The sequence below is a fragment of the Lissotriton helveticus genome, chromosome 8 (assembly GCF_964261635.1).
Source record: "Lissotriton helveticus chromosome 8, aLisHel1.1, whole genome shotgun sequence".
NCBI classification, from domain to species: domain Eukaryota; kingdom Metazoa; phylum Chordata; class Amphibia; order Caudata; family Salamandridae; genus Lissotriton; species Lissotriton helveticus.
In genome coordinates, this window is record NC_136069.1 from 260556006 (window position 1) to 260581062 (window position 25057).

The 25057-nt window shown below is 45.3% G+C and overlaps 1 long non-coding RNA gene across 1 annotated transcript in view; it reads right to left on the reverse strand.

Annotated features, from left to right (window-relative positions):
• Window positions 1-25057, reverse strand: part of LOC144771593 (uncharacterized) — a 257156-nt gene that overhangs the window by 212277 nt on the left and 19822 nt on the right. Inside the window, exon 2 of the long non-coding RNA XR_013599378.1 lies at window positions 778-1022. This is a non-coding gene — a long non-coding RNA (uncharacterized LOC144771593). The remainder of the gene's footprint in view (window positions 1-777; window positions 1023-25057) is intronic.

Here is a 25057-nt window from a genome sequence, read left to right on the forward strand (position 1 = left end):
AAGAGGAATACCCCTCTAAAGATAGCTTTTGTGCAGGAAGGGGCACCTTCCTGCACAAAAACAATCCTGCCAGTAATATCGGCTTCCTTTCACTGTGGTGCAAGAGGGATGCATTGGCGCTAGACAGCACACAGTGTGCCACACATCTTTGTAAATATTGAGCATTTGTTCTCTTTCTCTTTTATGCAATGTAGTGCAGCAAGTTCCCTTGTTGCTCTGTGGTGTGTGAAGAAGTAGTAAATGCATCTCTTGATTTTTTCCCTTTTGCTCATGCTAATTTCAAATTTGATTATGGTTTTGAGTGAAACAATGTTTTTTTGCAATGGCAATTTGTTCAGTGAACTAAGCTAGTGTTAGTTCCTAATGACTTTTTAAAGGACACAGAAAGTCATAAAGATGATGCAGGGTTGCAAGGAATTCATGAGGAATGATGTTCATGAGTTGATAGAGGGTTCACTGACACAATAATATGGTAAAAAATATAATTGACAAAAATATTGTGCCGAAAATATTGTTTACAACAGCATTGTGCTCATGTACTTATTATGGAGATGGCTGAAATATCGACACAAATGTGTTATGGAAGGAAATATATTCCAAAAGCACGTAAAAATAGTAGGTTTTTTAATATATGAACACACTTCAAATACTGTAATACAAAAAATGTAATATAATGTAAAATATATAATTTTAACAAATTATTTCACACACACATATATATATCCAAACCCAAAAAGTTTTCCCCTATGGAAGAGCCACACCAGGTAAGTTCATTACCTTCTTTATTCAATCATGAAGGCTGCACACAGATGTAAAAGACGTCATCAGGATTATACTGCCATTCACTGCCAGACGCGTTTCAAGTCTCTTGACCCTTCTTCAATGGCTACGGAAAATTATGTACCACAGGACTGTGTAAGTGCAGCTGCATTTTATTCACTCAAACTGCCCCAGTGGGCGTGGCCACTTCTCAGGCCTTTTGGTCTTCGTAGTTGCACACAATATTCTCAAGTGAGTCCGTCCTGTGGCATAAACAATAAAATTCCCTTTAGAACCACAGTGGGGTGATGTTCAATCTTTAAAAACAATCTTTTAAACAAATAAAAAATATTATAAATCCAGATTCACCAATAGAAGGCAAAGTGTGGGAATTCAAAAAAGTTAGATTTACTCTACTTCCCCTAAGGAACACTAGGGCAAGTTTGGAGTTCAAAGGGGTTAGTTGTACTATTCCCACTTCATTCTGAGCAACAAGATAGAAAGTATGGACTTTGCAGGGGTTAGATCTACTATCCCCACCCCAGCCTAAGAAACAGTAAGGGGTAGGGAAAGTGTTGGACTTTGGAGGCATTTGAATTACTAATTCTAGTCCAATCTAGGTAACAGTAGGTAAATGTTTGGACTTTCCAGGGTTAGATTTCCTATTCCCACGCCAATCTAAGCAACCGTAGGGAAAGTGTTGGACTTCACTGGGGTTAGATTTACTATTCCCACTCCAGTCTAAGAAACAGTAGCTAAAGGGATGGACTTCAAAGGGATTACATATAAGAATAAAAGTCCTTATCATTTACTTAAAATGTTACAATGTTTAGTAAAAAAGGGTATTACATTTTTCCTCATACAAAAAGTACAAACTTTATTGTTTAAGAATAATGTAAACAACATTTTAAATATGAAATAATAATTAATAAAAAGAAAATTACTTATCATAATATTCACTTTCCTAATGAGAAAACAAATGACACATTTTTAAAATAAGTACCAAATTATTTCTTTTAAATTAATTTATAAACAAAAACCATTCCACACCCAAAATGTAAAAAGCGTTTTATTAAATTCATTAGGAATTTAACTAAAACAAATGATTAATATAATAGATAAAACAGTAAAATTATACAGAAGCTCTGATGGTAATACACGGACTGGTTTGAATATGAACAAAATGGTTTCCTTCCTAGGTGCAGCAAGTGACACTGCCTAGACCACAGGACTGCAAGGAACAGCTGGCCCTAATCTCTATAGACTATGAGAAAGCCTTCAACTCAGTACACTGGCCCTTTACGTTTTCCTTCTGGAGAGAATGAACTTCGGCCTTGTCTTTCGCAGACACATAGAACTACTGCACAGAAAACCCTGGGTGCTCATAAGGGCCAATGGCACTGATGTCTGAATACTTCCAGTCAGAAGGGGGAACAGATAATGGTACCCCTTATCCCCTCTCTTGCTCTCTTTAAGAATAGAACCTCTGGTGGAGTGGATCGGTTGTGATGCTCTACTATGCAGGTTCTCATTGCCATCTTCGATAGAAGACAGTATTTCCATGCAAGCAGATGATCTTCTAATATAAATCTGTGACCCCTTACAATTGATACCTTATGCGAATGTTACAAATCTAGAGAGGCCTCTGGCTCAACCATAAACTGGACCAAGACGACCTATTTTACAGTTTCTGGTGAGCACACTGATCTTCAAAGGTCTACAGACCTCTACTGGGCCCCAGGCCACTTTAAGTACGTGGGCATACAAGCGACCCTTGACAGACTAACGTACTCCGGACCTGAACATTACACCTCTACTCACCTGCATTAAGCAAGACATGGAATGCTGAAAATTATATCTCTTCTCTAACTGCTCTATCCCCTGCAGAACTTTTCTTTCGAGTTGCTAACATCCTTTTTCCAGCAATTATGCATGATGACATCCTGGTTTTTATGGTCCAGCAAGCAACCTCGAATATCATATAGGGAATGCGTTTTATCCCTATATGAGGGCAGTAGGGGATTAGCAGATGCCCAGTTATATTACCAGGCAAGCCAAATTAAATCCATAAATGAATGGTTCTTCTCTAACAGTGGTAGTGGAGATAGAGTGCATAGACAGCATGACCTTCTACACCTATTATGCGGAACATGCAAGCACATAGAGCTTCCCCCAACTACAGCAATAACCTTGGTCTGCTGGCATCAAGCTCTCAGAAGGATCAAGTGGGACAGAGTCCTGGAAGTTGGAACCACAGTTTGGGTGAGTTTGTGGTTACAACACATGGCTTAAAGTAGCGGGCTTTAAAACATGAAGCCTCATTGACATCTCCAGGTTAGTTGACAACTGGGAGGAGAGACATATCTGAATTTTTCTTGTCCTTGGTGGGGACATCCAACATGTTTCAAAATCAATTTACATACACTGGAGGCACACAGGGACACCCTCCTTAGACTCCCCGCCCACAACACATTAAAGGTACAAGCTACACATCAGTCATAGGGAATTAAGGCATCTCCAGACTCTGTTGCATGCTGGTTGCCAATCGCCCCGATCCTCTAGTGACACTGCAAGATGTCAGCCTTATAGACGCTGCTGTTTGGAGGCAAAAATGGCTCTGAGAATATTGGTGATCCCTACAAGACTACAACCCATTCAGCAAAAATATCGGCATAGGGACTATTACAGCCCCACTAGGCTTAGCAAAATGAAGTAGAACCTTGATCCTAACTGTCTCAGAGGAAGGACTGAACTGGGAATGTTTTACCGCAAAGTGTGGACAGGTCCTATAATACAAAGATATTGGACCTGCACACACTCGCTCCTCACAGAGTGGGTGGGCTGAACAGGTACACCTAACCCCAAAATGGGACTTTTGGGACTGATAGATGACTGCAGAGCCCACGACCACCAGAGCCCTTGTAGCACTAGAGATTTTTCTTGACAAATGTGACAACTCTTGCCACTGGCGCTCCTCTAAGGCTCTCCACTGCAGGAATGGACACATGGCATGAATTAGTGTGCCAGAGCAGAAGAATACATTTACAAATCTAGGGGCTGCCTCCAAAATCATGATAATACATGAGGCATGTGGTTAATTACTACTTTTCAGCTAGGGTATAGGCAGTAGCTACTTTCCATATGTGTGTGCTCTTGTGCTGCTCTTTCTAACCAGGTACCAAAGCATGCAGCAATGCGGTGTGAGATTATGTTTTGTTTTGCTTTTATGTTATTTCAAAACTAATAAGTGTTGCAAAAAAGTATACAAAATTCATTATCAAGTACATATAAATAACAATATAAAAAAAGTATAACTTTAACCCTTAATGGTTTTAAATACGTAACTGCAATGGTTGACACCTGGCTTTGACTGTGGTGTTGATTTTTCTATATGAATATATCATAGTATTGTGACGCTTTCACAGACTTAGAGACTGGTTATGAGTTTGGCGCTCCCACAATAGACCGTGCAACATGACTTCCGGTATGGGACCACCAAACGCGTGGTGAGACTGCCCACCACATCAGGAGAGTTTTCCTGGTCTGGCTGGTGGTCATGCAGCCCTCTGAGTGTGGAGGTCTGTCGCGCTCATAAAAGAGCCTAACAGGCAGACCGCTGCTCTCAGAGAACTGACTGAACCTTCTTGCATGGTGTTACATACATGCCGCACTATGTAGGAACCGGGGGTGCATATTAACAGGGGGCACAACATGTGTCCTCCTGCATGCACCGCCAGGCCCAGAGGCACAAGGGGGCCTTGCTAGGCCCCCTTTGTTGCCTCACCACTACCCTTTTCATGGCTGTTGCACCGCCATGAAAAGGGTTGAGGGAATCTGAAATAATTTCCGTTAGCATAAGCTGAAGCCATTTTGGTTGTGGCATCCATTTTGTTAGCTATGTAATTCTTCCATCTTCACTGTTGCTTGCCCCTTTATTCTGCTTGAGTCATCAGCTTTAGTTAACTCCTTCTGTACTGGGCCAAAATAATGTATGTGCTGAGCAAAGGCCTGTAGCTGCTGAAATGCACCTGATTAAAGATGTAACTGTCAACTATTTTCTGCTGTTGTAAACAGTTCTGTTCCCCCTCCCACTTTGCTGACTAAGGGATCTCCCATCTGCACATGTTTGTCGGTAACTATTCCTGTGTAGGCCTGTACCTTCTATTTGTATCTACATGCTTACTCTGCAACAAAGTGTGTATATAAGCACAAGGTGACTATCTTGCCTTCCTGACGAGTGGTCGCTCCCCTCGCATCCTCCTCCTGATTATTGTGGTATCGTTAAGCTCATCTGCTCGCATTTTGATCCGCTGGCGCGCTCCTCTTAACTTAATCCCTGTGCATTATTGTATAGTTGCATTGTCTTAGCGCCTTGACTACGTGCACCTCTAGACACTATTTATTGCACTGTAGTGGTTCCATCTCCATAGACTGTGATTATATTCTGATAGCGCTTCGTCTGAGTGCACCTCTGGGCATTTACTCAGAACTTGACTGTGATTGTGTTTAAAGCGCCTTAGACTGTACTTAATTTGCATAGCGCTTTGCCTGCGTGCATTTGACTGTACATTTCCTTGGGCTGATATTACTTTCTGCATAGCGCTTCCACTCCGCGCTTGCATACGCTCCCACTGCGGCAGTACCCATACTATATCTGGCCCTCAAAGCGCCCCTTTGCCCCCACTGCCAGTGCCCCTTCTGGCCCTGCACTGCAGCGTTTGTTGTTCTTGTTGCTGCCATTTTGTCTGTTGACCCGAGCCCTCCTTCGACCTCGCTCCTGCCTCCCTGCTGCCCCTCCCACCCACGAGAACTACAGGCCGTCCCCAGCCTCTCGAAGAGCTGTGACCATCTAGCCTTCCTGACGAGTGGTCGCTCCCCTCGCATCCTCCTCCTGATTATTGTGGTATCGTTAAGCTCATCTGCTCGCATTTTGATCCGCTGACGCGCTCCTCTAACTTAATCCCTGTGCATTATTGTATAGTTGCATTGTCTTAGCGCCTTGACTACGTGCACCTCTAGACACTATTTATTGCACTGTAGTGGTTCCATCTCCATAGACTGTGATTATATTCTGATAGCGCTTCGTCTGAGTGCACCTCTGGGCATTTACTCAGAACTTGACTGCGATTGTGTTTAAAGCGCCTTAGACTGTACTTAATTTGCATAGCGCTTTGCCTGCGTGCATTTGACTGTACATTTCCTTGGGCTGATATTACTTTCTGCATAGCGCTTCCACTCCGCGCTTGCATACGCTCCCACTGCGGCAGTACCCATACTATATCTGGCCCTCAAAGCGCCCCTTTGCCCCCACTGCCAGTGCCCCTTCTCGCCCTGCACTGCAGCGTTTGTTGTTGTTGTTGCTGCCATTTTGTCTGTTGACCCGAGCCCTCCTTCGACCTCGCTCCCGCCTCCCTGCTGCCCCTCCCACGCTCCGCCCCCTCGACTATCCATTTTAATGACTAATGCTCCAACGCGCAGCGTCCACGCGCTGCGGCCGCGCCGAAGGTGCGCCAAAGGTAAGCCCGTCTACGCGCGTCCGTGCCTGGACCGCGCCCAGCGCCAGACCCCCTGGCCCCCGTACCACCGACCCCACCCGCATTACATACGACGCCCCCACCCTCTTAGCCCTAAACCCCGGCCGACTCCCCAACTGCGCCCAAGCCACCCCTGGACACACCCACGGACCCTTCACATGCATCTCCTGCAAGTATGACGGCACCAAGACCAACTCCACATCCACTAACACCAAACAGATTACTGACTCCAACCACCTAAAATGCATCCTGCTCAACACCCGCTCGGTCCACAAACACGCCATCGACCTTTGGAATCTACTAGACACCATCTCCCCGGATGTCGCTTTCCTAACAGAAACATGGATGAACACCTCCTCAGCCCCAGACATCACCATTGCCATCCCAGAAGGCTACAAGATCATCCGAAAAGACCGCACCTACCATACAGGAGGAGGCATCGCTATCGTCCACAAGAATTCCATCCGCATCTCAACCAGCTCAGACGTCAACCTCGCTAGCGCCGAGCACCTTCACTTCCAGATCCACACCGACCCCAAGACCACACTCAGAGGCACCCTCCTCTACAGGCCACCAGGACCCCGGGCACAATTCAGTGAAGACATCACTGACTTTATCACCCCACACGCCCTCCCCTCTGAGGACTACATTCTATTGGGAGACCTCAATTTTCACCTGGAAAAGAGCAACGACAGCAACACCACCACTCTTCTGGACAATCTCGCCAACCTCGGACTCAAACAACTTGTTAATACCCCCACTCACTACGCAGGTCACACACTCGACCCTATCTTCACCTCCAGCAAACATATCTCCTTCAGTCACACCACAGTTCTCCATTGGACGGACCACAGCTGCGTTCACTTTATCTACAAAAAGACCACAACCCACAACCATCCCCAACCTACTCTGCGAAGAAACTGGAACAAAATCACCATCGACCAGATCTCCTCATCGCTTCTTCAAAACCCCCCTGCCCACTCCTCGAACCCCAACTAAGCAGCCAATAACCTCACTCAATGGCTAACCAACAGCGCCGACAACCTGGCACCTCTCAAAAAACGTCAAATCAAACTAGGCAGCAAAAACGCCTCCTGGTTCAACGATGATCTTAAGAAATCCAAGAAACTCTGTCGCTCCCTTGAGAAGGCCTGGAAAAAAGACCCAAACACCAACACCAGGGACACCTTCAAAAACGCCACCCGCATACACCACCAACTGATCCGGACTGCCAAGAAAGCCGCATTCAAAGACCGACTAGACAACAACGCCCACAACAGCAAGGAATTATTCAACATCGTCAAAGAGTTTACCAACCCCAATGCCAACTCCAACGACATCTCTCCCTCTCAAACCCTTTGCGACTCCCTAGCTTCGTTCTTCCACGACAAAATCGCAGACATCCACAACAGCTTCGACAACCAACCCGGAGACCAACCCACACAACCTTCTGCTGTACCTTCACCCCCCTTGAACATCCTTAATGACTGGAACCCAATCTCCACTGAGGACACCATCTGCCTGATGAACTCCATCCACTCAGGATCCCCCACAGACCCATGCCCTCACCACATCTTCAACAAAGCAAACTCCATCATAGCACCACACCTCCGAGACGTCATCAACTGCTCCCTCAACAACGCCACCTTCCCGGAAAGCTGGAAACATGCCGAACTCAGCGCCCTGCTGAAAAAACCCACAGCTGACCCCACTGAACTCAAAAACTACCGCCCCATCTCGCTCCTTCCATTCCCGGCCAAAGTCATCGAGAAAGCTGTCAACAACCAGCTCGCCGCCTACCTCGAAACCAACAAATCCCTCGACTCCTCACAGTCCGGCTTCCGAGCCAAACACAGCACTGAGACCGCACTCATCGCTGCAACAGACGACATTCGAACTCTACTGGACAATGGAGAAACAGTCGCCCTCATCCTCCTCGACCTTTCCGCAGCCTTTGACACAGTCTGTCATAGCACCCTGTTACAACGCCTCAGAAACATCGGAATCCAAGGAAAAGCACTGGAATGGATCACCTCGTTCCTTGCCGGAAGAACTCAGAGAGTCCGCCTCCCACCATTCAAGTCAGAGACCACTGAAGTCATTTGCGGCGTGCCACAAGGATCTTCACTCAGCCCCACCCTCTTCAACGTATACATGAGCCCCCTCGCGACCATCGCACGCCAACACAACCTCAACATCATCTCCTACGCTGATGACACTCAACTGATCCTCTCATTCACCAAAGACCCTAACACCGCCAAAACCAACCTACAGGAAGGAATGAAAGAAGTAGCCGAGTGGATGAAGCACAACCGTCTGAAACTGAATTCAGACAAAACAGAAGTCCTTATCTTAGGTACCTCCCCCTCCGCCTGGGACGACTCTTGGTGGCCAGAGGCCCTTGGAAAAGCACCCATCCCGACGGACCACGCTTGGAACCTGGGTGTCATCCTGGACTCCTCACTCTCGATGACCAGACAAGTCAACGTCGTTTCATCGTCCTGCTTCAACATTCTTCGCATGCTCAAAAAAACATTTCGCTGGATCCCCACCGAAACCAGAAAAACGGTCCCCCACGCACTGGTTACAAGCCGCCTGGACTACGGAAACACCCTATACGCCGGTACCACCGCAAAGCTTCAGAAAAAACTCCAACGCATCCAGAACGCAGCAGCCAGACTCATACTAGACATCCCGCGTAAAGACCACATTTCTGGTCACCTGAAAGACCTCCACTGGCTCCCCGTCAATAAGAGGATAACATTCCGCCTCCTACCCACGCACACAAAGCACTTTACGAACTTGGACCCGAATGCCTCAACACACGACTTTCCTTCTACACCCCCTCCCGCCAGCTACGCTCTTCCAATCAAGCCCTTGCTGCTGTACCCCGCATCATCAAAACCACCATGGGAGGAAGATCCTTCTCCTACCTGGCGGCTAAAACCTGGAACTCACTTCCCATTCACCTTCGCCTCACTCAGAACCACCTAGCATTCAGAAAGCAACTTAAAACCTGGATATTCGACAAGTAATTCCCCACCCTTCTTCTAGCGCCTTGAGACCCTCTGGGTATGTAGCGCGCTATATAAATTCATTGACTTGACTTGACTTGACTTAAGCACCATGGTCTGTGTATCCAATGTAATCCTCCTGGAACACTTGAGGGTGTTGTATGGACGTGGTCCCACTCATGAGTGATTAATAAAATTGTTATTGTGAATTCCAGATTCAGTGCTAATCTCTATTTTGTTGGTCTACGGACCCGTGGACAGAGAATGGTGACCCCCTGCACTGGTGTGCTCATTAAAAAGCACATTTCCACAGTTGGCGCCCGACACGTGGGTCCTCATCATAGACGCTGCCATCCAAAGGAGTGGTCTTGATGGAAGAGCGGAAGGGTAGAATATTACTGAGGAGACGTCCAGCATGAGGACACCCTTGTCTTTGCAGACCCTCCAGGTGGTGGCCAGTCCCGACTGAGGTATCCTTTGGGGTCATTTTTTTTGTAGTGACCATTAGGTCGACCAAGAGATAGGCATTTCGAAGTTGGAGACTCTTGTTTGGTAAGGTCGCTGAAGCGGCACTCTTGATTTGCTTTGCCAACATTTTGGTTTTATTTGTTTAATTTATTTTTTGCAAAAGATAAAGGCAGGTAATGTGGATATTTTTCTCTACTTTTGAATATTTTGGAAAAGTAAAATTTTACAAAAAATTGGTAGCATGACTTTTTCCAGCACACTCCGTAGCCTGTGTTGCTGTCTTGGTGGTACCAAAACGGATTTAGAAAGACCTCAGCCGGCTCCCCCAGAGGGGACACCTAATAGACATATGTATGTTAAAGATGGTATTTCTTCCATACTGTATAGTACACTGTGGAAAAAATATACAAAAAAGGATCCTGATCTACAATGGCCAGTGAATGGGTCATTTGACTTTAAGAAGCTTCAATATGTAGAACCGTGTTTGTTAAAAAGGAAAAGTCAACAAGATATGTTTGATTGTGTACGAATGTGGGAGAAAGAAGTGCAAGAGAGAGTGAGGAAAGAAGAAGCTGTAGCAGAAAATGAACAGCGAAAAACGATATATCAAAAAGCGTTGGAATTAAAAAATAAAGAGATGAAGGCAATAAAAGAAAAAGAGGAAAGGGAGCGTTGTTTAGAGGAAACTGGCCAATACCTATTAGGCGCCCCATTTATCCCATACTTAATAATCCTCAGGATGATTCCATCTTGTTGTTAGATCAACCTCCGCCCCCGTATAAGTTTGCCTCTGCCCCTGAGAATAATCTTTCTGAAGAAGAGCATTTATCTTCAGATGATAAAGACATAGTTAAGCAAGATGGGCGGCAGACTCGCTCTACTTTGACTACTGATGAAAAGGCCACTATCAGATCCACTGCTCGCAATAAGAAGACTACTTCTGCTCTAGACCTTGTAGCGATGGTTCAGCAGTGGAAAGATTTAGAGCAGTTATATTTTGCAGAGAAGTTCACCTGGGAAGTAATACTTAGTTTTAGAAATGTTTCTAAAAACTTAGAACCCACTGATATCAATTCTGATTATAAACAATTAGGTGATGGAACTTTCTTTTTTCAAATATACCTGATCTAATTAGGCGAGTAGGTAAATTAAGACATGATACACTTAGGTTAAAAGCGGAGCAAAAATCAGCTAGTAAAGTTAAAACTGCGCAAACAGTTCAGACCCCAGCCCAAAAGAAGAAATTTGGGAAACAGCCAATGACCCTAGTGATACTATAGTTACTATGAAACCAATGCATAAAGCTGCGCCTTTGCATGTTCCTCCATAGGGTGCGTGAACAAGTGCCGATTAAGATTCAGATGATGCAAAGGGATATTTTGTTTATAGCAGACGTTATGGCTCTTAAGGCTGCTTTTCCCATTCCGCGGAAATGTTCTTCCGCTTTCTTTGAAGAAGTGGAAGAAGCCAATAGCTCCTGCACTATGACCTTGCCAGATATCAATATGTTTTTTGGACTTATTTTGCTCCCTGATATGTGGAGAACAATTCGGAAAATAGATGATAATGTAGCATATGGTGATACTTTGGTGCATTTAGAAGAAATAGATGCGGCTAGGGAACCTGCGCAGAAACCGCAACAGGAGATATTAGATCTTCCCAAAGCTATTGTGACTAAGTTGAAAACTCTCATACCTCCTACGAAAATAGATTAGACAACAATAGCGTTTTGTAAACAGAAAGCGGATGAGTCTTTACACGATTTGAAGAGACATTGCATGACTTTAGTGGGCCGTGATTGACGGTTGACACGGGTAAGCATCTGTTCGTCGACAAATTTGTCGCTAACATGTTGCCCGAAATAGCTAGTTGCCTCAAGGCCAGCGAGAGTTTGTGAACTACGTCTTACCCAGTGTCCCTTTTGACTACCGCCCAGTATTATGAGCATCAGGAATTGGAAGCAAAAGGCAAAGTGGATAAGAAAGTTAAGGATTTAAAGACAAAAGTTATGTTGGCTCAAGTATATGGTTCACCATTCAGAGGTGGTGGAAGAGGCGGATGTGCAGTATGTACCCCTGGTGTACTCCCTTTCTCTCGATCAACTTTGTCTTCTGATCAGTGTGCTTATTGTAAAGAGATTGGATATTGGCGTTCTGAGTGCCCCCTGTGTCTTTAAGTCAGAGTGAGGGAATAGTCTTGTCACATAGATTGTTTGTGTTAGTACCTCATTCAGTCGATGCCTTGTTAAATCAAACAAAGACACAACATCTGACTAGTGCCCTCTTGACAGGATATGAATTAACACTTTTAGCCCCTCACATTGAAAAGATGTTTGACTTTGAATCCTGCTATATTATTGCCACTTCAGCTACTCAGTCTCACTCACAAGAGTTTCATGATTGTATACCTCTTACTGAAGAACACACAAAGGGTTGTATTGACCTACAAGATACACCTCTTTCTAGTGTTGTTGGAGATTTGTGGGTCGATGGATCTTGCCTGAAGTTGCCTGATGGCACTACATCTGCTGCTTATGCAATTACAACACTTCAGACAGTAGTTGAGACAGCTCGTATCCCACAGAAGTCAGCTCAAGCAGCCGACTTGATAGCACTGACAAGAGCATGTGAGCTTAGTACAGATTTGCTTGTTAACATTTGCACTGATAGCCAATACGCCTGCGGCGTGGTACATAACTTCGAGTAGCTTTGGAAAGAAAGAGGCTTTCTCACTTCACACGGGACACAAATAGTGCATGGGGAATTCGTACATAATCTCCTTACTGCCTTGACCTATGCTAAGAAAGTGGCCAATCTTAAATATAGCGCACACAAGATAGTGACCAATAACATAGGAGCAGGCAATGCATTTGCACATTACACAGCTCGGGAGACGGCAATGCAGCGAAGTACTACATCTATATATGTAGTTAAATCACAGGCTGAACGTTGGTGTGATGCCACGCAAGAGGTGCTGGACATGCAACAATCTGCCTCTGTCGATGAATTAGACCAATGGTCCAAAGAGGGAGAATTGGATGATGAGGGCTGTTGGTGGAATGAAGAAATGACAAAATGGAAGTTGTCCACAGTCTATTTACACCCTATGATTCAAATGGCACATGTTGTAACATCCTCAATAGAAAAGGAACATATGCAAGTTTGGGATCATCCAGATGTTGTCGGTACAGCTAAGAAAATAGTCAAGTCTTGTCTGATCTGTCTCCAGTATAATCCTGGAAAGGGAATACGAACTCCAACAGGAGGGTTTGCAATACCTACTGCACCTTTTGGGGTCCTGCAAATGGACTGCATACAGTTTGAGCATTCTAACAACCTAAAGTATGTTCTGGTAGTGGGTTGTTCCTTTAGTAAATGGGTGGAGGCATAGGCTACGAAAGATAATACAGCTCTTACTACAGCAAAGGTGCTCCTAAAGAAGTGTTTTCCCATATTTGGCAATTGTTGAGTTTTGTGGACTGACAACGGACCCCATTTTATTGGGCAAGTTGTTGAGTATCTCATGAAAGGGTTGGGAATTAAGCTGAAGTTTCATGCTGCTTTCCACCCACAATCAGCAGGACTAGTGGAATGTTACAACTGTACCCTGAAATTGAAATCGGCTAAGATACAGGCTTCCACATCTGTGAAATGGCTTGATGCACTGCCTCTAGCATTACTATCTATTAGATCAATACCACGCACACAATCTGACCTCACACCGTATGAGGTGGTTTTTGGAAGGCTAATGATTATTTGGGGGATTCCTAGGCCACGCCCTATACATGATGTACCCTATGTATTGATGAATGACTATTTGTCCCAGTTGATTGACAGTTTGTCTTCTATTTATCTACAGGTTCAGGAGACTCTTGCAGACAGAGCAAGGTGAGGGCCACTGCTTGCGCCCTGGTGACTACGTGGTGATTAAATTCTTTCAGAGGACCAGCTCCCTAGCACCGAGGTGGCAAGGCCCCGAACAAGTGCTGCTGGCTACCAGGATTGCAGTTCTAGTGACGAACCGGAAAAACAGGGTCCATGCGACACACTGTCGAAAAGTGTTGCAAGACCTAGTGAGTCCAGCTGCATTGGCGGATCACCGCGCTATCCTGGTCACCGAGAAAGGAGAAGCTGTGTCTCCTGAAGGATCTTAGGAAGTCTTCACAGACCACACAATTCCTGGTACATCCCGATATCAGCTGCGACCTAAGTAGAAAGACACTTTGTTGCTGAAAAAGACTGTTTGAGCCTCTGTCCTGGGTGGTTAATGACTAACTTCATGTTAGTGAAGACCCCAACGCCTGCCCAGGACCTTAGGGCACCATCTGTTTTGTTGTTTGTCGACGAAATGAATATGCCTAAGGAAAAGAAACCGACTGTTGCAAGAGTTTGTAGCAGAAGAACAATGATTGTTACTGGACTCACTTTGACTGTTGTTATTGTTGCTATAATAACATCTTTTTGTACAGGAAGTAGCTCCTGTCTGAAATCTACTGACTGCTACTACTTCTGCTCCTATTGAACATTATTACTTCACTCTTCCTTATCATGAGCAAAAACATAGAATGTCCTAACTCAATAACACTTTCATTCAGATGTTACACCATACATACAATGGTACAAATGTCACCAAGTGCTGGGTATGTGGAATGATGCCATTTCCAAGATGCATAAAATAGCTTCTGGAATCCATCAGGATTTTGGCACGTGGACTTTGACTGGATGGCTATGGAGCATGTTTACTGTATGGGGTTGGAAACTATTGTCAGCCCTATGTGTATTTCTTGCTATTCTTTTCACTTGTTGCCTACTATTTATTTTTTATTTATTTATTTATAAAGTTTTATATAGCGCGAACTTGATCCCGAAGGATATCAGAGTGCTTTACAATTTGAGGGAAAGGAAGGTAACAGATCAAAACATGAGTCAAATGGGGAATCTAATAGGCATTGAATCAAATAGTGCACACATAACAGATCATTTATAAACCTGGGTGAACAAAGAATGGGCTAGACGATGGAGCATAATAACATAAGGTGAGCAAATACAATAATTATATTCAGGAATAATAACCCATACAAATACAACAATCATATACAGGAATATTAACCAATACTATAGTATGTCCGATGCAATTAGCGCTAACAATTGCCCCTCATGTTAAAGTAAGAACTTATTCACAAGTAATCTTTTTGCTTCCAGTTTGAAGGCAACTTTGGAAGAGATTCTACGAATTTCTGGTGGAAGAGAGTTCCAAATTTCTGGAGCATGTTCTCTTTTTGCGGAAGATCTGAGGTTTCAAGAGGAGGGAATAAGCACTCCTTGACGGTCTACCCCCTCCGGATAGTCCCTTTGTGTTTCTACTTTGTGTTTCTACTTCTACCTCGTGTATACCGGCTAAACAAAATGTTAAGAATGTAAATTCCAGAATAGCTAGTGATCAAGAAATTAATGAAATGATGCAGATCGATATAAACGCTATTTTTCGTATTCTCTCAAAAGAATAAGAAAATGTCTTCAGCATATGCTAAAAGGGTCGTCCTTGGAAATCTGAAATAATTTCCGTTAGCAGACGCTGAACCATTTTGGTTATGGCATCCATTTTGTTAGCTATGTAATTCTTCCGTCTTCACGGTTGCTTGCCCTTCTATTCTGCTTGAGTCATCAGCTTTAGTTAACTCCTTCTGTACTGGTACAAATCAATGTATGTGCTGAGCAAAGGCCTGCAGCTGCTGAAATGCACCTGGTTAAAGATGTAACTGTCAACTATTTTTGCTGTTGTAAACAGTTCTGTTCCCCCTCCCACTGTGCGGACTAAGTGATCTCCCATCTGCACATGTTTGTCGGTAACTATTCCTGTGTAGGTCTTTACCTTCTATTTGTATCTACATGCTTACTCTGCAACAAAGTGTGTATATAAGCACCATGGTCTGTGTATTCAATGTACTACCTACTGGAACACTAGAGGGTGTTGTATGGACATGGTCCCATTCATGAGTGATTAATAAATGTGTTATTTTGAATTCCAGCTTCAGTGCCAATCTCTATTTTTTTTGGTCTATGGACCCGTGGACAGAGAAGGGTGACTCTACATCGGTGTGCTCATTAAAAGGCACATTTCCACAGTCTGGAGGGGAACCAACTAAAAATATGTCTGATGGTGCCTGCTTCGGCATCATCAGCATATTCTTCCCAGGGAAAGACCACCGTTCCAGCGGGATCCTTAATCCCAATGGTGCTGGTGGTCTCGTGGCAGTCTGACCGCCACATTTTTAATACTGCGGGTGGTCCCGCAATGTCAAACCACCACTGAAACTACGGTGGTGGTCCTATAGACTGCCATAGTCTTAATCAGGCCCTTTGTTTTTTGGCGTTTCTTTTCTTGTGTATAGACATCTTATGTGCACTTGATTTTCACGCCCACCATGCTGTGAGTAGCTTATTGTTATATATATATATAGATGGTGTGATCGTTGATGTTAGCTTCTTTCTGGGGGATTAACTGAATCCAGTAGGCATCTGGCATCGCCTTTAGCAGAAGTTGTGGTTGTCTTAGTGGTTAGTATTGAGGACCTGATTCACAAAGAGCCTCTGCACATGTGGCGGAGGCCTCGCAGTCATGGGGGAGTCTCCACACTTGAGCGAAATCTTTGCAATGAGAATTCTCATTGCGGAGATTCTTTTACGTGTGGAGAAACTCCCCCACGACTGTGGGCCTCTGCCACAAGTGAGGAGGCCGTTTGTGATTCAGGCCCACAGTGCTCAAGTAGAAGGCTTTAGAAACAGTGTTATGATTTTGAGCGAGTCAGTTGACATTGGTGGGTGGTTGGTGTATGAGGTAGAATTAGGATGGCAAGTTGTCTGACTAATGCAGATGAATAAGCAAGAGAATTCAATGAATTGCATGGGTAGATGGCCAGAGTGAGAATGTTGCCTTTGTTGTGGGTTGGTTTAAGGATGTGTAGCCCTGTACAGGGGGTGCACAAATTTACATTGTTTTACCTGAGGAAATACATGAGAACTACACAAAACACACAAAGTTTATAGGTTCCAAGGAAGAGGCTTTTAAAAAAATGTTTAGCACAAAATTCTTGAATGTTACGGAAATAGCATAGCCTTAGTGTACTCACGAGAATAAGATGAGCAGGGTATGCACTTGCATGCATCATAAGTGTAAGTTTCTGATGCAACATAGTTTCAGAGTACTCATAAGAAAAGGATAAGCAAGGCATGAACTTGCATGACAAATGCTTGTGTGCCATTAGTGGGAATTATTATCTGCAAGAGAAAGCTATAAAATTGTGTAGCAATAGGAAAAATAGGAAACACTGTATATCCTTAAATACTAGGTGTATGTAATAAAACACTTCCTCTTTGAAGTTTTTGCTAAGACATGTTCTGTAGAATGGATATAGAAGTTGATGGGTTTGGAAGTTTAGAGGAGAAAAGTGGCTGATGAGTACCTCAATAGGTTCTCATCAGGTATTAGATACTTAGAGAGTGTATAGCCTAGAGGACATGTGTACGTCTGCAAAGTTATGGAGATTTATGATGTTTACCACTTAAAATCGAAATGATCATAGAAGGAGGGCCAAAATGTCTACATATAGAGCCCTTACATCCTTAAGATGGCATTACCCGAGGTTCTGATAACATGCAGAAACAAATACAAAGAATAATTAGCAACTTTACAACTAGCTTTTGTGTAAAAGGAGACTCGTTTTCAACCTTACAAATCCCTTACTGAATGTTTCGGACATTCATTTTGGCATTTTTTTACCTGCAACATATTCATCAAGCACGAAGAGGAGAGCTCATACACATATGCTTTTGGGATGAGAAATGTTGTGAGTGTCCCGGCAACATTGAATTTCTTGTGTAAAACCCGAAATGAAGATAAAAAGAAAACAAGCACTGGCAAAGCCAAAAGGTCTTGCTCTAATGTGCTAATATGTGGAACAAAGGCATTCACAAAGGCTGTACACATGTGCTTATGCCAAATGATTTTTAGCCAGTTACAGACAGACATATTGGCTTTGCTAAAGCTGGCTTAAAAAAGAATAGAATGATTGCTTTCTGTCTAGAATGAATAGAGGAGATAAAGAATCTTACAGGTGACCTACAGTATGATGGATGAGTGGACTTTTCATATGTAAAATAGTCCCTCATTCATTCCAATGAAAGCCCCCCCCCCTGGACAGCAGAATGGTACACCAAACAGCTAATAGTATGAAGTGATAGAGTATTAGTGCTCTTACAGGAGCCAAAGTCCACTGTATGTATATTATAAATAACTGGGCATAATAATTCACCACACACATCAGGGTGGTCAAACCAGACCCAAATATATCATATACAAACAAAACTAAAATATATATGCCATAAAGGATGCGTTGAACAACACTGATCTCTGAAAATGCTTTATGTGTGTGTGTGCACAGAGCATTAAAGTATAATAGAGCAGCAGCAACCTTGAAATACACAGAATTCTCAGGCTTCATGTATGTACAACTCTGGCTTTCAAACCAATCAAGTAATTACACAAAGCTTTCAATCTGATTCGCACACAACAATTTGAAATTTTAAAACAGCCTTGATTAACCTTTCACATATTACTAAATGGGATCAATGTGCAAAGAAAAAGCAGCACATTTTAATGTATTCTATGTTTCTTCAAATAAACCATGCGTCATATTTCATCCTACACCTTCTCCTTAAATTTAGAATATTTCTATGACAACCATTGGAAATGTTTGTCTCCTCCGAACAAGTGTTTCTAGATAAGAAACTTCGAAGAAATGCATTACATCTGTTTATTTCGTTTTGTGCTGTCCCAGAAACAATGATCGGCTAAATCCCCCTTCTCTCTCTTAACATATGCTTTCTAAACACCGCATGGGAGGTAGCAGGCAAGCAGCCAACGCGCGTCACCTGTCAGCACCGTGACACACTGATAGTCGAATCATCAGTCTGTGTCAGGAAAGAAAGGCCCGCCGTTTGTTTGATGCTGCTTTGAGGACGACAGGCATCTATTTAAAGTACACACAGTCTCTCCACGTGGTGTGTGAGAAGCCGAACTCAACTGCAGCGGGGAGAAAGCAGGCAAACGGAAAAGGTGACGCTTTACTCAAATTCTTCGACGTACAGAAAAGTTAAGGTGGACTCAAATTGCAGGATTCATGAGGTGTGCTCATTCATACTTAGATTATTTACAAAAGTCAAAGAACAAAAAAAAAATAACAGATACTATTGTGGAAAAGTCAGCCCATAACGCACCTGATGCCCAGGCTGCTGGCGCAGGACGCCTCTTAGTTCCCATCTTGAACGATTACCAATAAAGAGACGGGCGCTGGAAGCAGGAAAACAAAAACAGAGTTTTATTTCTCATGAGGAGAGCCTGTCATTTCGGACACTCGCATAGTGTCTTCAGGAGGTGCTCTCTCTTGGTGCCCTCCACAACCCCCCACAGTTTCTCTGAGGCTTCGTCTTTTATACACATGTTTATGATGCACAAACATTCCTTATTACAATAAAGACGCTTTGAAGTAGGAAAAGGCATGCTTGGAATCCCAGCTTCAGGCCTATTCCCATACCAGTCGCTCAGATGTCATCCTCCCCTCCTGAATGTAACAAGAGATTGTGATCTCTCAGCCGGACATTCCTACAGGACACGAGGGCAGGAGGGGATGATCAGATCAAAGGTTGGGCAGGCGATAAGATCGGGCACTTCGGCTGGTGTATCACGGTTTTGTTATGCTGGGCAGGAAAAGGGGGGGGGGGTGTACATCCACGAGGCTTGGTCTTAGGACTTGGGACCGGGTCGAAGGGCCAAGTGCAGTTGGGGGGGGGCTCGTCAGCTGAGGGGAAGGGTGTTCTTGGGAGGAAATGGGGGGTGTGGGTCAAGCAGGAGGGTTACTTCTAGGGCAGGGTCACGCAGAGGGAGAGGGTTTTATGGCCGATGCATGAGCAGTGCGCGCGGGGAGGGGTGCCGGGAACAAACGGGCAGAGAGGCCATGGTGCCTAAAATGGCTGTCGTGTACGTGTGTGCATGGGTCTATGCTGGCGGGATAACACAGTCAGTGTTTAGCGATATCCGTTCTGCTTATAACAAGGGGTACAGTGAACACAAATGAACGCCGCTTATGTGCATATACATTGCCATTTTCAACAGTCGCCGCTTTTTTACATAAGCTAGTTCATTTCTATACAGTCGATACGATTGGCGGAATGCGGTACATATGATTTTACATTTGTTGGGTTATTCATACAAGTCTAGAGATCGGCATAATACTTAGTCGGGGGTCAATAAAAAAAAAGGTTCCGACACATTATAGAATCAGGTTCCGACTTTCTCTCCGGTGACATCAACATACAGTAAAAAGTGCTCTGATACCTTCGGGTCTTGTCAGTGCTATAAGAGACTTTTGGAAAACTAAATACATGAGTGACCGATGAAACATTTTTGAAAGCAACACAAAAATGGTTGAGGGAGGAATTCAGTTCGATACAAGCAATTAGTCAAGGGGTGGGTAGAAAGTTCAGGAAGGGGGGTCTTCGTCACAATGTCTTTTTAACAGAGTCCGTCTTCTTTTGTTGGCGCTGTTGAGCACGGGCGGTGGAGCTATAGGTCCAGCTCGGATTCATCCTTACGCGTTGCAGGGTGCGATCAGTCCTCTGCTGTTAGATCACAGTCCTGTTTCCTAACTGATCTTCTTAGGGGTGCCTCATGCTGGGCACCTGCGTGTCTTTCTTCTTCCGTGGCAAAACCTTATTCTATCTAAATGCTGCTCTTCTTTTCTGAGTCAAAAGTTATGTGAAAAGGGTGATGTTGTTGAATAATCGAGGGAAGAGAGGGCGGAGTGGGATCAGATCATTGAACACACCAAGGGACCAAAGGAGCAAAGGACGACGAGCAGGCAGGCCCATCAGTCGGGCTCAAAAGGGACGGGGACTTCAGGCACGAGTGGGTCAGCAAATCGAGGGCTTCAAGGCAGCCCTTCATTCCTTTATCTGCCGAGTTTGAGAGTGGTGCCTCGTCCCGCGTCTCGTTGCTCTGCGACTCCACCTTTGGTTGCGGTCACACGTGCTTCATGATCTGTGGCCAGGCTGTGCGTCACATCCAGCTCCTCTCCTCCGGTGATTGTATCTTTGAATGGGTACAAAACAAGTTTTAGACAAGCATTTGCAATGCAATAGGTCTCGCATTAGGAAAGTTTGAGCTATTGGCATTGTAAATGACAATATTTTTGTATGTGTTGGTTTTGAAAATGGATACATTAATAGCATTGTTATTTACAATCCCAATAGCTTAAACTTTTGCAAATGTGACACCTATTGCATTTGTAATGCAATATGTGTTGTGTTGAGAGTGGGAGAGCGGGACAGTGGGAGAGTGGGTGGGAGAGTCAGTGAGTGGGTGGGTGGGAGAGTCAGTGAGTGGGTGGGAGAGTGAGTGGGTGGGTGGGAGGGAGAGTCAGTGAGTGGGTGGGAGAGTGAGTGGGTGGGTGGGAGAGTCAGTGAGTGGGTGGGAGAGTCAGTGAGTGGGTGGGAGAGTGAGTGGGTGGGAGAGTCAGTGAGTGGGTGGGAGAGTCAGTGAGTAGGTGGGAGAGTCAGTGAGTGAGTGGGAGAGTCAGTGAGTGGGTGGGAGAGTCAGTGAGTGGGTGGGAGAGTCAGTGAGTGGGTGGGAGAGTCAGTGAGTGGGTGGGAGAGTCAGTGAGTGGGAGGGAGAGTCAGTGAGTTGTAGGGCTGGATTACATTCCATGGCTTCCAATTAAAATTACCATCGGACAATGAATCCAGCAAATAAGGACTTTGGCTAAACAGCTCCCCCATTACCTGTTAAGACATTTTTCATCAAGTATCACTTGGACGCTCATGGACTGTGTGCTTGTGGCAGCTGTATGGGGCATTTGTTATTAGCATGCATAAGCTACTGCTGAAGGTCTTCGAGCAGTTTCCGGTTTTGCTTTATTATGCCTGAACATTAGTATGCAAACTACTAAAGATATTTCAATGTGATTCTCTCGAGGCTCGTTAGTCCCTTATCACATCCCCAAATTCTCCTACAGACTTTACAGACTTTAACTTAGAGATTACTCTCCAGGTTAAGAGGGAAAAAAAAACTAAACATACACGGCGTTCCTGGCGATCAGAATCACGGCAGTAATGGTAACTGCTTTTGCTACTCGAAATGCGAGCCTTAGCGATTTTATTTAGGAGTGGCTATAATTAAACATAATGCATTTTATTTTTCTTGACTGCTGTACTGACCTGTGAACAAAAGAAACTAATTCTGACTGCCAGAAGAGAGCATCATAGTTGCATCCCAGAATCATGCAAGGTCAATAGCCACTGCACAGTATGCCTTTTACAGTAAAATAACAAGGAAGTGTCAGCACAGAAAAGCGGGCGAATAAAATAAAACACAACTTTTACACATATCGAAGTCCTATGTGCTGACGCGGTGCCCAGGGTGATGTGTCTACAGACAGGAAAGGGTTAAAACGCAAACTCACCGCAGCAGCCCGGCTTCAACAGGAAGCCAGGCAACCTTTGTTGGGACGGGGGCGGGGCCGGACACGCGACCGGAGCTTCCCAGGAGGCAGGCTGCAGTGGCTGGCGCATGGCTCCGGTGCAGAGAGAGGAGAGCCCTGCGTGCAGCCGGCGTCCGCCCGGGAAGCCAAGGAGCGGAGTGCCGGTGTCCCTGTGCCCGTTGACGTCGGAAGAGTCCTGCGGAGTAGAAGTCCCGGTGAGTGGGGCTGCAGCGTGTGTATGTGTGTGTGTGTGTACGCGCGCGCGCCTGTGTGTGCGTGCGTGCATGCAGAGGGGTGGGGGCTGGATGTGTCCGGTGAGTGGGGCTCCGTGCTTGCGTGTCTGTGTGTATGCAGAGGGGTGGGTGGGGGGCGGCAGCGTGTGTGTGTGAGCGCCCGCCTGTGTGTATGCGTGCATGCAGAGGGGTGGGGGCTGGCTGTGAGTTACTCTGCGCAAGCGCGGCTCAGACGCGCGCTCCCGCGGTCAAAACTGAGACTGCAAAAGCGCGCGTCTGAGTCGTGTCCACTCTCCTGAATACGGGTCACATTAGGTCTGTAGCAGACACTCTCAATGCTCACGCATTGAGAGTACGTCTGCTCGACCTAAAAAACTGGCAGGAGAAGACATTTATACATCTCAATTCCGTCCCCAATCCTAAGTAGGTGGGGGATAGGTTCATCGGTCACAGTCAGAAGTCATCACTTATGGAGTATGTAGGAGGGCATTTCCACTGAATTCGTAAGCCTATTTGGCGTTCATTCGTGACGTACGTGGAGAGAAATCGGGCTCCTATCGACAGTGTATTATATCAAACTCGAAATCGAGTCCTTAGGTAGAGACTCGACCCTTTTTTTTAACCCAAGTACTGACAATCTTACATTTCCCTTCGGGGTCGACTAACTCTTGCAAGCAGGGGGGTTATCATTAACCCTGGGCGAAGAACTACGCTCCGTTCGCGGAGCTTGCGGAGTTTCGGCAACTCCGCGTTCTACGGAGAACGCGAAGCTGTCGATTACTCCGCGATCCGGTGCGTAGCGTAGTTCTCGCGCGCTGAATAACATTATCGCGTGCGCGGCAATGGCTTACCTTGGCCCGTCGCGACAGCCTGGGTAGGTTCGCGCGATATTTGACGCGATCACACACTTTGGCAGTGCGAACGAGAAGATGAGTTCCCGAACATGTCTAACACAACGCGAACACGTTACTTGTGACCCGGAACAGGAAATAAGGGAACGCAAGCGGGCGGGACAAACCTCTGGAGTAACTTAGCGCGCTAGCTATCTCGAGCATGCAGGCAGCGCCCCGAACACGCGCACCGCGCTCCCGAAGACGAAAAACGGCGCGCGAACGGGTCTAGAAAGCAACTACGCATGTCCGCGGAGCTACGTGTAGCTCGCGGAGTGCAAGTGCATCTTCGCGTAGCCTCGCGGAGTGCGGCTACGCGAACTACGCCCAGGGTTAGTTATCATCATGAGAGGGGGCAGAGGTTAAACATGCTTTTCTTGGGGAGCGACGGTTAATCAAGGTCATCAATTACGCTTCGGGGATAGCTGATATGGAGCTGGGGTCAATCGGGAGAAGCGAGGACGCTTTGGACAGGGAGCTGGGGTCAATCGAGGGAAGCGAGGACGCTTTGGATAGGGAGCTGGGGTCAATCGGGAGAAGCGAGGACGCTTTGGACATCCGCACTTAAGTGCAGAGGGGTGAGGCAATCTGGGCATTGGGGATTGCATTTCTAACGAACTGAAAAACAGACAACCATTGACGTTATAGTCCCCCTATAAAAGGCCAGATTAGGGGACATCAGTCGTCTTACCTGTCCTTTCTTTCATTACCAACTCGGGTTCTATCGTTTTGCAGAAAGGAGAGGTAGTAATATGGCAAGTTACAATCGTTTTAGTTTCTGTCAATTTTGCCGAACACCTTTGTGTTCGAAGAGACCCAATTAGGTTTGTGCCGGTGGGGCACAACGTTACCACACAAGGGAGGAGGGAACAGGGGGACCCTGAGAGAGAGAGAGAGAGAGAGAGAGAGAGAGAGAGAGAGAGAGAGAGAGAGAGAGAGAGAGAGAGAGAGAGAGAGTCGTCCGCACTCTAAACGAACCATTCGGTACACGTTTGACATGGAGAGAGAGAGAGAGAGAGAGAGAGAGAGAGAGAGAGAGACGTTTACAATAATGGGCCATTCAGTGCGCACACAACACAGAACAGCAGGGGTCAAGTAATACGGAAACACAGGCAGAGGGACGACGTAGATCCATACATTACGTACACACAAACTCAGGTGGGGGAGACAGTACATGTATTATTTACAAAAATCCAAGACAAAACATAGAACAGTTATTGGCCAAAATGATCTCTTCCTGTATGCTGCGCATCCTTAGCATCCTAAGCTCTTTTTACCTTTTTCTTCTCTTTTATCGTCGGCTGCCTTCACTGGTGGCTTTGGTTGCATACACTTATATGCCTTTGGCAATTGGTCAAGAACTAACCTGGTCGGGCTAATGCTCACGGTGGGCTGAGGCAACAGTGGGTGTCAGTTGGGAGAACAATGGGGCAGCTTTGAGTTTCATGTCTATGAGGGTGCGAAAAGGAGGTAGTAGATTTTAAACACTGGCAACATTCCTAGTCCTCCAAGCGGAGGGTACTTGGGTAAACTTCACCTCGGAATATTCCTTAAACTTTCCCTATTTTAGTTAAACGTAGGAATTTATTCATTAGTGCACGTCATTCTTGGTTGTATTATTCGGGGT